This window comes from Dendrobates tinctorius, unplaced genomic scaffold, assembly GCF_039654945.1.
Source record: "Dendrobates tinctorius isolate UK_male_01 unplaced genomic scaffold, ASM3965494v1 ptg000205l, whole genome shotgun sequence".
In the NCBI taxonomy this organism is placed as follows: Eukaryota; Metazoa; Chordata; class Amphibia; order Anura; family Dendrobatidae; genus Dendrobates; species Dendrobates tinctorius.
Genome location: NW_027361872.1, coordinates 11,655,447 through 11,670,976, shown reverse-complemented (window position 1 = coordinate 11,670,976; position 15,530 = coordinate 11,655,447).

Genomic DNA, 15,530 nt, shown 5'->3' with positions numbered 1-15,530 from the left:
CTTTGAACCTTCAAGTGCTTCACAGACGTTTATAACGTAGAGCCGTGAAAATAAAAAATCCATTTTTTTTCCACAAAAATGATCTTTTCGCCCCCAAATTTTTATTTTTACAAGTGTAACAGGAGAAATCATACCGCCACAGTTGTTGTGCAATTTGTCCTGAGTACGCTGATACCCCATATGTGGGGGGAACCACTGTTTGGGCGCATGGGAGAGCTTGGAAGGGAAGGAGTGCCATTTTGGAATGCAGACTTTGATGGAATGATCTGCGGGCGTCATGTTGCATTTGCAGAGCCCCTGATGGGCCTAAACAGTGGAAACCCCCCACAAGTGACCCCATTTTGGAAATTAGACTCCCCAAGGAGCTTATCTAAATGGGTGGTGAGCACTTTGAACCCCCAAGCGCTTCACAGAAGTTTATAAACGCAGAGCCATGAAAATAAAGTCTTTTTTATTCCCACAAAAGTGATTTTTTTTTACCCCAAAGTTGGTAAATAGTGGAAACTCCTCAGTTCTTGCTCCAACACACCCCTAACCCTAATCCCAACCCTAACAATAGTCCCAACGCTAATCATAATTCTAACCCTAATCCTAGTTCTCCCTAACCCTAATTCTAACCCTAATGGAAAACTGAAAAAAAAAATATTTTCTTTATTTCGTTATGTTGGCCTAACTAAGGGGGTGATAAATGGGGGGTTATGTACTATTTTTTTATTTTGATCACTATGATAGTTTATCATAGTGATCAAAAAGAATGAATGGAATCTGCCAGCCGGAGCCTGCAGATTCCTGATAGTCGCACTGCGCCCGCCATTTTCTTCTGGATCCAAGATGGCGGCGCCCACATGAGGACGCCGGCGGGACGTGGGACTAACGGGAGGGGACCCTGGACCACGGAGAGGTCCCGGGGGGGATCAGGGAACCCTAGTTCTCTCTCCTCTGATGTGCGATCACATCAGAGGAAAGAGAAATTTAATGCAAAATCGCTGCTTTTTTTTTTCCAGTCGCCGTTATAGGGTTAATAACGGCGATCGTAACAGCGGGGTCGGTAAAAACCGACCGATTCATGTTCTCTGGGGTCTCGGCTACCCCCGGCTGCTGAGATCCCAGAGAAAATCCGACACTGGGGGCGCTATTCACTTTCTCCACAGCGCCGTGAATTAGCGGCGCTGTGGTTTATGTACACTTAATTACCGCTGTTAAAAGGCGTATCGGCAGTCGCTAAGGGGTTAAATTCACAGGTTCCATTGTAATCAAACAATTTGCGATTGCCCATCACCATTTAGGACATTGCAGGAGATTGCATCAGCCACAGAAGGCTCACATGACATCCAACCAGACCACATGGGTTTCCACATAATGCTTTGCAGCTATCACATCACACGGTATAGCACAGGCAATTTCAGGGTGATTAAGGAAAATGAGAAGATGACAGAGCTCACTCTCAGCAATACACATAGGAAGAGAAAGCCCTAAAACATTACACAAATACTGCAGATAGTAATGTGTTGTTCATCTGCAGCAATGAAGAAGATATGGGTAGTAGTATGCAAATACAGAGATTCAAATCATAAGGGGAGATAGGTATAGGAGAGGTGCCAGTAGCAGTGCCAGACTCGGAATGATTGATCAGTGATATGGTGTAGCTGGCATGTGTGCTGCTGAATTTGATCTACAATCACACAATTGTTTCTTCATTCTTAATGCATTAAAAAGCAACAGCATGCCAGCACAATATTTTTTATAGAAACAATATCTGTCGCAAACTGTGTGCTTTTTTGTTACTAATGGCAGGGATTCAGTTAATTATTTAATTGTGCAATCCTTTTTGTGAAGGGTGGAATAAATTGTTTAAAAAAAAAAAAAACTGCAAAAAATCCTCAAAATCCAGACATTTCATGGCATCTGTCTATCTCACAAGGTGTGCATGTCGTAAGCAATTGTTTGAAAATTTTACATGAATACACGCCAAAACAATACAGTGCCCTGTTGCAGGTACTGTTTTTTGGATGTGTAACTACCTAGCATCTTTTGGCAATGTGGCTTATGATAAAAAATATATATATATAAAAATTTAACTGTGTGTGCCTATTTTTGCACATCTGTTTCCCAAATCCAATTTGAAAACAATACGTGCCACACCTGTTTTGCATCATGCTGCATGCTTTCTGTACTTATCTACCTAGCATTTCAGTCTGGGAGCTGCTAGCAGCAGCGGAAGCACTACCATCATAGCTGGCACCAGCCATCCAGGCAGCAGTATACAATGTGGCGCGGGCGGTGACTGTAGGCGAGGTACTTGTCTTCCACACCCTGACACGCTACGTGAAAATGGGGGTCCAGGCTGGGTGTGTGGACTTTATCTACAGAGGCCTTACTGTCTTGAAGGCTGCATAATGCCGGTGACTTTGGCTGGCCAGGACCAGATGTTGAAAAGTTTAATGAGGGAGACCACCACTTAATAAGGAATTGTCTTTTACTAAAGATTAACTTGGTGAGAATTATATACAACAGATAGCGGGTGCATAAATTCATGAATGTTTCTCTTAATACATGGAACATCTTCATACACATTTTCTCTGTCCTCCCTTACTTAGTCCTCTGTTAACCATGACCCAGCATAGTACTTCCCTCTTCCCCAACAATGTTACTACAGTCAGTAAATGAGAGTCCTGTACTTCAATCCGAGGTTCAGCATCCTTTTCCCCTTAGGGGGGCAACTTGGCCCCTATGGTCATTCCTTAGCTTCTCTGCTGACTATCACCTTGGAACTACCATCCAGGGCACTCTCTTCATCTCACGTTCCCTGCGCTGAACCATTCCATTGCCTCCTGGACTTACAAACTTGGTATTGTAAAGCTAAGCTTCCTGCCCCAGATGCCATTTCAGGATATTTACTCACACCCTCTGTCACTTTCTCGTGCCTTTTTTTCTGGATCTCACTATCTGTTCCCTTGGTTTCTCCTCACTTCAGTGACATCATGTGACTACTTACTGATCAGACCATAGGTCTGCTTTGCCTACAGGCTGAGGCCTATATGACTTCCTGACAGAAAACTATCTCTGTCTCTTCACTTTATGACCTCCCACTCTGGGCTAGTCCTAATCATTAACCCTAACTCTCCGTACTGTCGGTCAAACTACAACATTTTCACTAGTAACGCATTACAACCATACGCCTGTCTTCAAGGGTGAACCTGGGAAGTTTGTCCATCTCCTTACAAGTACTACCAAATACAGGTCACAGCTCCATTGCCTCTGGCAAGCGTATTACTGTGGAAGAAGGGGAGGGAGATATGGAATATATAGCACTCGTCTCAGTCGAAGACTGTCCAGAGGCTGGACAGACATCTGTCTGATATGGTTTGGTGAATCATGCATTAAGCGGTTGGTTGAACATGTTGACCCTGGAGGTCCCTTCCAATTCTAACATTCTATGAAAGGATGATTTTACTTCTGACACAGACCCTATAAGTTGGAATCATTGTCCTACACAGAATGGCTTGCCTGATCGAAAATGACTAAGAGAAATAATTTTTGGACCATATTTCATTGTAAAAATCATGACAGTTTGTTAGTGCACTGTATTGGAATTTTTCAAGGGCTTTTTACCCTAGTAATAACTACTAATGATATAGTTTTGACCCTGTTATCAAACCTCACTTGGACAAAATAGTATTTTTAGCTGTCAACCAGCTAGGGAGTCACACATGGAAGGTCTGAGAGCCGCAAACGGTAGGGCACTAATGGACAAGTCTAAGCACCATTAATGGAGAGAAACATGAAAGAGCATTTTCCAGAAAAATTATGGGTGGTAATGTCAAAGACTTAAAAATGTGCTTACCTCTACTCCTAGAAAATGCTCAATAGATCCTAGACTTGATAGATGATCGATAGATCCTAGATGTTTTGATAAATCCTAAACTTGATCCTCAAGGGTTGTGTTGAGTGTCGGTGAATTCCCATGCAAGAGAGAGAGACAGGTCTTGATAAAGGGACAGGGTTGAGTATGATGTGCCTGATTCAGTAAGAGGTTTACGCCCCGTAATATATCAGGCAAGAAGCAAAATGGCATCACCTTCATGTGCCATTCACTACAAATCTTACTCCAATCACACACTGGAGTAATATTTGTGGCATTATAAGCACCGCTTGCTGAGCAAAAATGGCAAAAAATTTTGTGCAGCGCTGCTTTGTGCAAAAATTTTGTGACTTATAAAATCTTTTTACGGCATGATTCTGATGAATTGGGGCCATAGTCTATAGAATATTTAGTCGTACTAACATTTCTAGTACAACTACCATCAGTGCAAAAATAAAAGTTGCCAGAATGTTCTTGATGGCATTAATTAGGCACAATCATTACATGGCTGTTTTTCTAAAAAAAAAGGACAAAAAAAAACACTGAGCACAAAATACGCTCTCTTGATATAATAAATAATATATTGTCTAGGGCCTCCATAGAAAGTAAACAGGCACAGATTGTTTCAGGGTTGCAAAGGTAAGGACCTGTAATTCTACTATTTGACTAATTGCTAAGTAATGTAACACACAGTTCATCACTTCCAAACACTCATTAAATTTGTATACAGTGATTACCATTATTGATTTTCAGAACAACAATGATTCTTTTTGGTTTATTACTTAAGGGAAGAAAGCCACCGTCTACTGTATACAACGGTCAAGCTCAATACTTGGGAATTGATTAGTGACTTCAATCATTGTGATGATTTGGTATATTTGCCAGAGGTGATACATATATAAAAGACGCATAAAACTTGTATGTTGACTTGTAACTTAGCTTTATTAGGCTACTTTCACACATCAGTTTTAGTGCATCAGGCGCGATGCGGCGCCGTGCCGCATTGCCGGATCCGGCATAACATGTGAAAAAACTGATGCACCGGTTCCGTTTTTTTGCCGGATCCGGTCAACGGATTATGCCGGATCCGGCAAAAAACCGGAACCGGTGCATCAGTTTTTCCATCCGTTTTGTCCATTTTTTTGCCGGATCCGGTTTTTAAAAAAACGCCCAAAAGCCACCATTGGCTACTGGCATTTACAGAAAATCCTATATATACCTTGGTATACACCCTGTTGAGAGGTTGTTGTTTTGGAGCAAGATGGAAGCCATTATTGGGAACATCGCTCAGGCTTACATTGATTTCACTTTTGAGGCCAATTCTTTGGCAGCAATTGTCATGGCGAACGAGCGACAAAGGCAGCGTATCATGCGTCTGCGCCGACGTCGTTTCTGGATTCACCCTATAACTGCACAGAGGCTGACACTGGGAGTGTTTGCAACGTTATATCTGTCGTTGCGAGGAAATCCAGAGAAGTTTTTTCATTATACGAGGATGAAAGTGGAAACTTTTGATTTTTTGCTGGACAGGGTTGGAGAACTGATCCGGAGACGTGACACCTACTGCCGCTTCTCCATCTCACCACCGGAGCGTTTGATGGTCACTCTCCGGTAAGCAATTGTTATTCTTTGTCCTTCAAAGCAGACTTCAGTATACTGGAAATGTGTCTCCTCCTGTTGTTGCAGTTATTTTGCATTAATTATTTTTTTAACTTTTCCCACAGATTCCTTGCAACAGGCGAATCACTTTCGTCGCTACAGTACCAGTATAGGATTGGGATTTCAACATTATCAGGTATCATCAAGTACACATGCCGCGCATTGTGGGACAGTCTACATGAAGAGTTTATCCCACAGCCCACAACAGAGAGGTGGCTCGAAATAGCTGACCAATTTTACAGCATCTGTCAGTTTCCGAATTGCCTGGGTGCAGTTGATGGCAAACACATCAGGATCACTAAACCAGCAGGATCGGGATCTGAGTTTTTTAATTATAAAAAATATTTCTCAATAGTCCTGATGGCAGTTGCAGACGCCAAGTACAAATTCATTGCGGTGGATATTGGGGCCTATGGACGCTCCAATGACTCACAAGTTTTTAAAATTTCAGCAATGGGACGTAATTTGTACGGAAACACATTCCAATTCCCACCTCCAAGACCGCTTCCTCAAACTTCTGGGCCACCACTGCCATTTGTCTGCGTAGGTGATGAAGCGTTTCAACTGTCAGAACACCTGCTGAAGCCGTACGCAAGCAGAGACTTGACACCAACAAAAAGAGTGTTCAACTATCGCCTGACACGAGCACGGCGGATGGTGGAGTGTTCGTTTGGAATTCTTACCGCTAAATGGAGAGTACTGTTGACCGCAATTAACTTGAAAACAGAAAATGTGGATGAGGTGGTAAAAGCATGTGTTGTGCTACACAATTTGGTTATTAGTAAGGAACAGATTGCCATCGAAGACAAAGATGTTGAAACCACATTGCATGATTATCGCAGTGCTAATGTGCGAAGTACTCTAGCAGTGTCCAGAATGAGGGACACATTTGCCGAGTACTTTATGTCACCTGAAGGTAGAGTTGAATGGCAGGATGACATGGTTTGAGATGTTAAAACCAATTTTTTACCTTGTTGTACCAAACCATTTCTGTGGTTTAAGTTACTTTACCTTGTTAGCTTCAATTTTGGTAAAGTATTAGTACCTTTGTATCAGTATTCTATATTGTTTTACTACCTATTTTTTGTACCAAAATATTCCCATTTTTTAAATTCCTGACAAAGCTCTTTTAAAATTGAACAAAAATTATCATTTAGTAAAAAACTTTCTACTAAATCATGTAGTGTGGTGTGTAGAAAATAATATAGGGGCTATAAAGCGGTATCCAAGGACCTTCCACAGTACTGCCCACCAGCAGGCCTCCTCCCACCGCCACACACGTACGTTACTCATACATGTTCTTGTACACACACTCCCATACATTCACATACTCACACACACCTACTCTCACACAATCACTCACACACTCACACTCATTGAGTTTTATACATCGACATGTTATATTAACAGTAAAAGAAACAAAAACATTTGATAGACTGAAAAATTTTTTTTATTTTTATCAGCTTTAGCTGGAATTTTTTCTTTTATATTTTTGTAATGAAACTTTTCTTTGGTAACAACAAAACACATTAAAGATTGGTGTAATGTGTATCGGAAATAGTATTGGAGGGGCTCTCAGTTTGGACCACTTCAACAGGGGTGTTGTGGGAGGATGTAGTTTGTGAGGGGTCAGATAGCAAAGGACAAGGTATAGGAATGGAGAAAGAAGGTGAAGGGGTGGATAAAGCTGATGAAGGGGTGGAGAAAACAATAGACGGGGGGAAACTAAACTGTGGGTGAAGGATGATTGAATTTGGGATGTGGAAGGAGACTGGATGTATTGGGAAGGGAGTGTAGGTTGGGAAGGGAGTGTAGGTTGGGAAGGGAGTGTAGGCACGGATGCAGTTGGGAACTGGTACGGGGAAGCAGACTGGAAAGGGGCAGGAGGTTGGTACTGGGGAAAATGGTATGGTACAGGAGGGGTAGGAAGGACCGGGCCTGGAGCAACTACTGGGCCGGTTGGAGGGGCTGCTGATGTCACCTGTGCTAAGGCCACCTGGCAGGCTTGCATTACATGCAGCTGCTGTTCAGGAGTTAGGTTGTCCAGCCGCTCAATCACAGCTTTGAAAAAAGAATGATGCGGCGCTTTATTTGCATCTAGATGCATCCTTTCAACACGCGTGCCTAAATCAAGCACCTCTCTAGTAACAAGATTGAACCCAGCAGACATTTGCTGGGTCATGACTTTCATAGCGTTTTGAAAGGATGCATGTAGATTCATAAACTCTGCAGCAAACTGCCTTTCCTGACCCCGCTGACGCAGCCGCCCAGAACTCAAAGGTGTTCTATGGAGGGCAGCTGTGTCAGAGGGGTGAGGTAAAGGAAAGCCTACCTCGTCAACAGCTGCTTCATGTAATGAAGCCTGCACAGATGCTCCAGCAGAGGTGGATAGGGCTGAGGGATCACACACAAGGGAAGGCAGGGAGGGTGCAGAGGGGTTGGGTATGTTATGGTCCATGGTGATGGCCTCCTGGGGGATCGCTCCAGAAGGATTCAATGCAGGCTCCCGCGTGCTGCTGAAGGTGCTGTTGAAAAAAGTAGAAAAAAATAGACATTAATATCATGATATTCATTAGCCCTGGCTGCAAAAAAAAAGATTACACATTTGACCATTTTTTATTTAGTCACTTCTGGTAGGAATGTTTACCTTCTTGTCACCATAGTTGATCTCAGGAATGACAGGGCCTCAGAATACTTATAGCGGCTCCTGCGTCCTCTTGATCCGCTGGGAGCCTGCATCTCTTTGTTGAACTCCTTCTTGAAGCGATCCCGCATTGACCGCCACCGCAACTGAACTATTTCCCCTGAAAATTGAAAACACAAAATGATTAGGATCAAGCACAATACATCCGGAAACATTACTGAAATGTGAATACTTACGCTGTTCTTTCTGTACCCGAGAATGGAGTTCCTCCCAGTTAGATACCACAGCATGGCACACTTCCTCCCAGAGTCGTCTAGTAACACTAGCATCTGCATGGAAGCGGTCCGCCATATTCCAGAGCGGCTCACGATCTCTCACCATATCAATCAAGAGGTCCACATCAATAGCCACATCCTCACTGTCGGAATCGTGAACACGCTGTGAAGCCTGTTTAAAGACAAAAAAGGTAAACATAACAATCACAGCATTATGTACAAACCTTATAAAAGTCCTAAAAAAAAAAATCCTTACTCTATGGCGACCGCCCCGGCGTGGTTGCTGACGACTCTGGGAGGCACTTTGAGGAACTCTCGGACGAGCCACAGATTCAGAAGCCTATAATGAAAAAAAAGAAGAAAAGGAAAATTAAATGCTGTTATGTTGATCTTGTTTTTAGGTCCAGTGATGTGTAAGAACATGTTTTAGTGCAATTAATGCAAAGATACTTACATGCGGGGAGCCCACTCCAGGCATTTCTCCGCTACGCCCGTCTCCTTCTGAGAGACCCTCTGGTTCAGCTTCCTATTAAACAAGAATGCATATATAGGGTTATGTGTACCAAGAATGTTCTGGCAATAAAAAAAAAAAAAAAATACCTCATTTCGCTGGCGATGTGAGGGAGGGCTCCCAGAAGAAGACATGTCTGGCTAAAATTCTGTAATGAAAACAATTGTTACCTTCAACACTAACCATATTCAAAGCTTTCAGGCCTGTATACTTACAATATGGGTTGCAAATTAGGATTTTGCAGTAGTGTCCTGGGCAAGTTCCTGCATGAAAAAAGCACAATGTAGTTTAGATTTGTGCTGTGTGCAACATTTATTTTTACAATCAAACAAAACAACAAAAATAGTAAAAAATAAGATTTTTTGAATTCCACTCTCACCACCCTATAAAATGCAGCTTGGACAACAAACCATCGCAAAATTACTATGTATATACTTGTGTATAAGCCGCACCGGCCCAAAAATTGGGAACACATAAGCCCAGTGTGTAATCCATACACTATGGCCCCATATGCTGTTCCATAGAATATGCCCCCATATGCCAAAAAAAAAAAAAACCTATTGTGGGTCCATCGCCCCTGTCTGCCACTTCTTGTGTCAGTGACTGTTCATCCAGCAGAGGGGGACACGCACTTCTCACATCAACGCACCCACTGAGGATGCAGCAGAGACCGCAGTGAGCAGCAATGGACCCAGGAAAGGTGGATATCACTATGCTTGCGACGCACAGATTCAGGAATGGTAACGTTACCACTGAAGACAGGAAGGGAGACAGTGGAGAAGCAAGCAAGGCTACAGATATGACAGCAGGATGATCTGTGACACCCCTGCTCCCCCTCTGACCCACAGGGAGATGACCCGTGTATAAGCCAAGAGGGGGACTTTAAGCACCAAAAATGGGCGTAACATCTTGGTGTATACACAAGTATATACAGTACCTCCCCCTACAGTATTTACACATAAATTCACCCACCCACCCACCCACGCAAACTACTTCACACTGTCCTTCATAACTAGAATCCCTCCCCACACTGATGACCACACCTGAAACTTTTTAAAAACAATAGTACAATGTATGAACAACATACATGTGTGTGTATACAGTCATGGCCAAAAGTATTGACACCCCTGCAATTCTGTCAGATAATACTCAGTTTCTTCCTGAAAATGATTGCAAACACAAATTCTTTGGTATTATTATCTTCATTTAATTTGTCTTAAATGAAAAAACACAAAAGAGAATGAAGCAAAAAGCAAAACATTGATCATTTCACACAAAACTCCAAAAATGGGCCGGACAAAAGTATTGGCACCCTCAGCCTAATACTTGGTTGCACAACCTTTAGCCAAAATAACTGCGACCAACCGCTTCCAGTAACCATCAATGAGTTTCTTACAATGCTCTGCTGGAATTTTAGACCATTCTTCTTTGGCAAACTGCTCCAGGTCCCTGATATTTGAAGGGTGCCTTCTCTCTCCACAGGTGTTCTATGGGATTCAGGTCTGGACTCACTGCTGGCCACCTTAGAAGTCTCCAGTGCTTTCTCTCAAACCATTTTCTAGTGCTTTTTGAAGTGTGTTTTGTGTTATTGTCCTGCTGGAAGACCCATGACCTCTGAGGGAGACCCAGCTTTCTCACACTGGGCCCTAAATTATGCTGCAAAATTTGTTGGTAGTCTTCTGACTTCATAATGCCATGCACACGGTCAAGCAGTCCAGTGCCAGAGGCAGCAAAGCAACCCCAAAACATCAGGGAACCTCCGCCATGTTTGACTGTAGGGACCGTGTACTTTTCTTTGAATGCCTCTTTTTTCTCCTGTAAACTCTATGTTGATGCTTTTGCCCTAAAAGCTCTACTTTTGTCTCATCTGACCAGAGAACATTCTTCCAAAATGTTTTAGGCTTTTTCAGGTAAGTTTTGGCAAACTCCAGCCTGGCTTTTTTATGTCTCGGGGTAAGAAGTGGGGTCTTCCTGGGTCTCCTACCATACAGTCCCTTTTCATTCAGACGCCGACGGATAGTACGGGTTGACACTGTTGTACCCTCGGACTGCAGGGCAGATTGAACTTGTTTGGATGTTAGTCGAGGTTCTTTATCCAACATCCGCACAATCTTGCGTTGAAATCTCTTGTCAATTTTTCTTTTCCGTCCACATCTAGGGAGGTTAGCCACAGTGCCATGAGCTTTACACTTCTTGATGACACTGCGCACGGTAGACACAGGAACATTCAGGTCTTTGGAGATGGACTTGTAGCCTTGAGATTGCTCATGCTTCCTCACAATTTGGTTTCTCAAGTCCTCAGACAGTTCTTTGGTCTTCTTTCTTTTCTCTATGCTCACATTGAGCTCAATGTGGTGGTACACACAAGGACACAGGACAGAGGTTGAGTCAACTTTAATCCATGTCAACTGGTTGCAAGTGTGATTTAGTTATTGCCAACACCTGTTAGGTGCCACAGGTAAGTTACAGGTGCTGTTAATTACACAAATTAGAGAAGCATCACATGATTTTTCGAACAGTGCCAATACTTTTGTCCACCCTCTTTTTTATGTTTGGTGTGGAATTATATCCAATTTGGCTTTAGGACTATTCTTTTTGTGTTTTTTCATTTAAGACAAATTAAATGAAGATAATAATACCAAAGAATTTGTGTTTGCAATCATTTTCAGGAAGAAACTGAGTATTATCTGACAGAATTGCAGGGGTGTCAATACTTTTGGCCATGACTGTATATACATATACATGCTGGGCAGGCAGCAGCAGGTACAGCATGGGACTCCAGCATGGTGGCTAGCAGTGACAGCAGTGATGGGGGTTCTGCGGCAGAGGGTTCCAGTGGCGGTTGTGGGGGTCATGGTGGTGACAAGTTTAGCTGGAAAGGCAGCAAGACAGTCGCTGGCTGTGACGGGGATGGGTGCGCAGGCATCGGCAGTCACACAGACAAAACGAAAACCTATGCTTGCAAGAAAATTTTTATACTCACACTCAAACTCCTGCTCGCTGGAGGTCCAATAGTGGATGGCTGTCAAAAATCCAGTTGGTTGCTGGATGTCTGGCTGGCTGGTGTATATGTGGCAGAATCCAGTGGCTGTGTGTGTCTCCAGTAGCTCTTTCTCCTCTGCATTAAGGGTGATGAATGCCCTCTCTCTACCTTTCCTATAGGGTGGGTGGGTGGAGATTGGCAGGTGTTTTTCCCCAAATTTGATACTTTTTGGAGCATGCTCAGTGCAAAAACCGGATCCGGCGCCGGAATCAGGCAAAAACCGGATGCCGCCGGATCCGGCGGCCATAGACTACCATTATTCAAAAAACCGTATGTCGCCGGATCCGGCGTCATCCGTTTTTTTACCGCAGACAAAAAACGTTACATGTAACGTTTTTTCCAGACGCCGGACCGGCTGTTTTTGCCGGATCCAGCAAAAACCGGATACGCTGCATAGGCATCCGGCGCAATGCGGCAATAATGAAACTCTATGGGGAAAAAACTGGATCCGGTGGCAACATCGCGCCTGATGCACAAAAACTGATGTGTGAAAGTAGCCTTAAAAACACACACCTGGCATGGGTCGAAATAAATAAGTACCATAAAAAAATCGAGAAAATTTTTCATGGACACTCAGAAAAAGGGAACATTTCCCTGTTTGGGTTACAACAACTGCAGTTCAATTAGTCACCATCATTTCAATAGTATGCTTCTTTCTCAACTCATGAGCCACGTCTTCTCCTTTTTCTGCCTCCTGAACTCATCATTATATTTGAAATGGGGTTAAAATCTGTCTGGCTCAAGACAAGAAGGACCAACAGCTTGCTGAGGGATCAGATTACAGCTGACTATTGAAATCTTTTAAGACGGTAATGGGTGGAAACAAAGCCTTAGGCTAGTTTCACACTAGCGTTTTTGAGCGCAGCGACGGCCTGCGCACGGCCACCGCTAAGCCCCGCCCCCTGCCGCGCCTCCGCCAGTAGCTCCGCCTACCGGCGCATGACGCTACATGCTCCCTGTGTCCCCTATCTTTATCACTGGGGGCGCAGGCCGTGCGCAGTATGCGTTTGGCGGCGGATGCGCCTTTTTGACGGTGCGCCGGCGCAACCAAACTGCAGCAGGTTGCGTTTGGCGCAGGTCGGCGCACCGTCAAAAGGACGCATGCGCCGCCAAACGCATACTGCGCACGGCCTGCGCCCCCCAGTGATAAAGATAGGGGACGCAGGGCGCATGCAGCGTCATGCGCCGGTAGGCGGAGCTACCGGCGGAGGCGCGGCAGGGGGCGGGGCTTAGCGGCGGCCATGCGCAGGCCGTCGCTGTGCTCAAAAACGCTAGTGTGAAACTAGCCTAAGACACATCGTGCTGCTGGTTTCTAGTAAGTGTTTATCTCACCATGGAACTGGACTCCCTGTTCTGTAGTGCTGTGTAATGTCTTTCATGCTGCTGCTGCTGCTGCTTCTGAACAAGTGATACAAAGAGACAGAAGAGCAAAGAATCCTTAATGGAGACATCACAATAGCTAGTCTACACCTACTAGCTCAAAAGTGACAGAAAATTAGAGGAACCTGCAGAGGAAAGGAAAGCTGGTGATTAAAACAGATTATGAATCATATGACCATCTTGCAACAGTTTTTTGTCTAGTATTGTGTGTTTTGCGCCTTTTTTTGTTTTCACCATATTTGTTATTCTATTTGTGCCATTTATGAAGTCTGTTTTATATGAGCTCAGCTTTTTGATTTTTTTTTTCCTGCTTTATTGGTGGAATTTAGGTGTGCAAGACAAAAAAGTAAAGTGAGTTAAAAAAAAACATAAACGACCAGTTAGGTCCATAATGGCCATAAATATGTGGTATTGCTCATGTACACACACAGCAGAATATTCTGAAAATAAGCTCACGTTAGACATAGAAAGCAATGCTTTGATCGGCTCTTTTCTGCTGGATTCTATTTTATAAATATGACTCAATTATAATTCTTCTTGTAGCAGAAATTGCAGATTTCGAAATATTCCCCAGGATAAAAGCTTCAGCCTGGCAATGAGTTTACAATGACATGTAAAAGTTTGGGCACCCTTTGTTAACCCCTTACTCCCATGTGATGTACTATCCCGTCCATGTGCCCTGGGACTTAATTCGCAGGGACGGGATAGTACGTCACAGCGATCAGCGGCGCCCACGTGGTAAGCACCGCTGATCGCGGCCGGGTGTCAGCTGATTATCACGGACCACCCCCGACACTTTAACCCCTTGCACACCGCGATCAAACACGATCACGGTGTACCGGGGGTTAAAGGGAAGCATCGGCAGGGAGGGGGCTCCCTCTGTGCTTCCCTGAGCCCCCCACGGCAGCGCAATGTGCAGCGCTGCTGCGGGGGGGCACTATCCCTGCAGGTCCCCGAATCCAAGAGGGCGACAGGGACCTTCGGGGGCCTGCAGGGAGCTGGCTTCCTCATGCCTGCAAAGCGCAGGCAAGGAGGAAGCCTGTGTAGTGCCTGTGACAGATCGCTGATCTGTCACAGTGATCTGTGATGTGACAGATCAGCGATCTGTCACAGGACAGTGATGTCCCACCTGGGACAATGTAATAAAGTTAAAAAAAGAGAAAAAAAGTGTAAAAATATTTTTTTAAAAATCGCTAAATAAAAAAAAAATATTCCCTAATAAATTCATTTTTTCGAAATAAAAAAAACAAAACAATTAAAGTACACATATTTGGTATCGCCACGTCTGTAACGACCCGCCCTATAAAACTGTCCCATTAGTTAACCCCTTTAGCGAACCCCTTAAAAAATAAAAATAAAAAATGAAGCAAAAAATAATGATTTATTATCATACCGCTGAACAAAAAGTGCAATAATGCGCGATCAAAAGACGTATATAAATATCCATGGTACCGCTGAAAATGTCATCTTGTCCCGCAAAAAACGAGCCACCACACAGCATCATCAGCAAAAAAAAAATAAAAAAGTTATAGCTCGCAGAATAAAGCGATGCAAAAATAATTATTTTTTATATAAAATTGTTTTCATTGCATAAAAGCGCCAAAACATAAAAAAATGACATAAATGAGGTATCGCTGTAACCGTACTAACCCGAAGCATAAAACGGCTTTATCAATCTTACCGCAGGCGGAATGGTGTAAATGCACCCCCCAAAAGAAATTCATGAAATGCTGGTTTTTGTTCATTCTGCGGAATAAAAAGCGATCAAAAAATGTCTCGTGCCCGAAAATGATACCAATAAAAATGCCAGCTCGTCCCGCAAAAAATAAGACCTCACATGACTCGGTGGGTCAAAATATGGAAAAATTATAGCTCTCAATATGTGGTGATGCAAAAACTATTTTTACAATAAAAAGCGTCTTTTAGCGTGTGACAGTTGCCAAACATAAAAACCGCCATAAATACTAATCAAACCCCCCCATTATCACCCCCTTAGTTAGGGAAAAACAATAAAATTAAAAGAAAATGTATTTATTTCTATTTTCCCTTTAGGGTTAGGGTTAGGGCTAGGGTTAGGGCTGAGATTAGGGTTAGGGGTGTGTTGGGGTTAGGGTTGGAGTTATAATTGGGGGGTTTCCACTGTTTGGGCACATCAG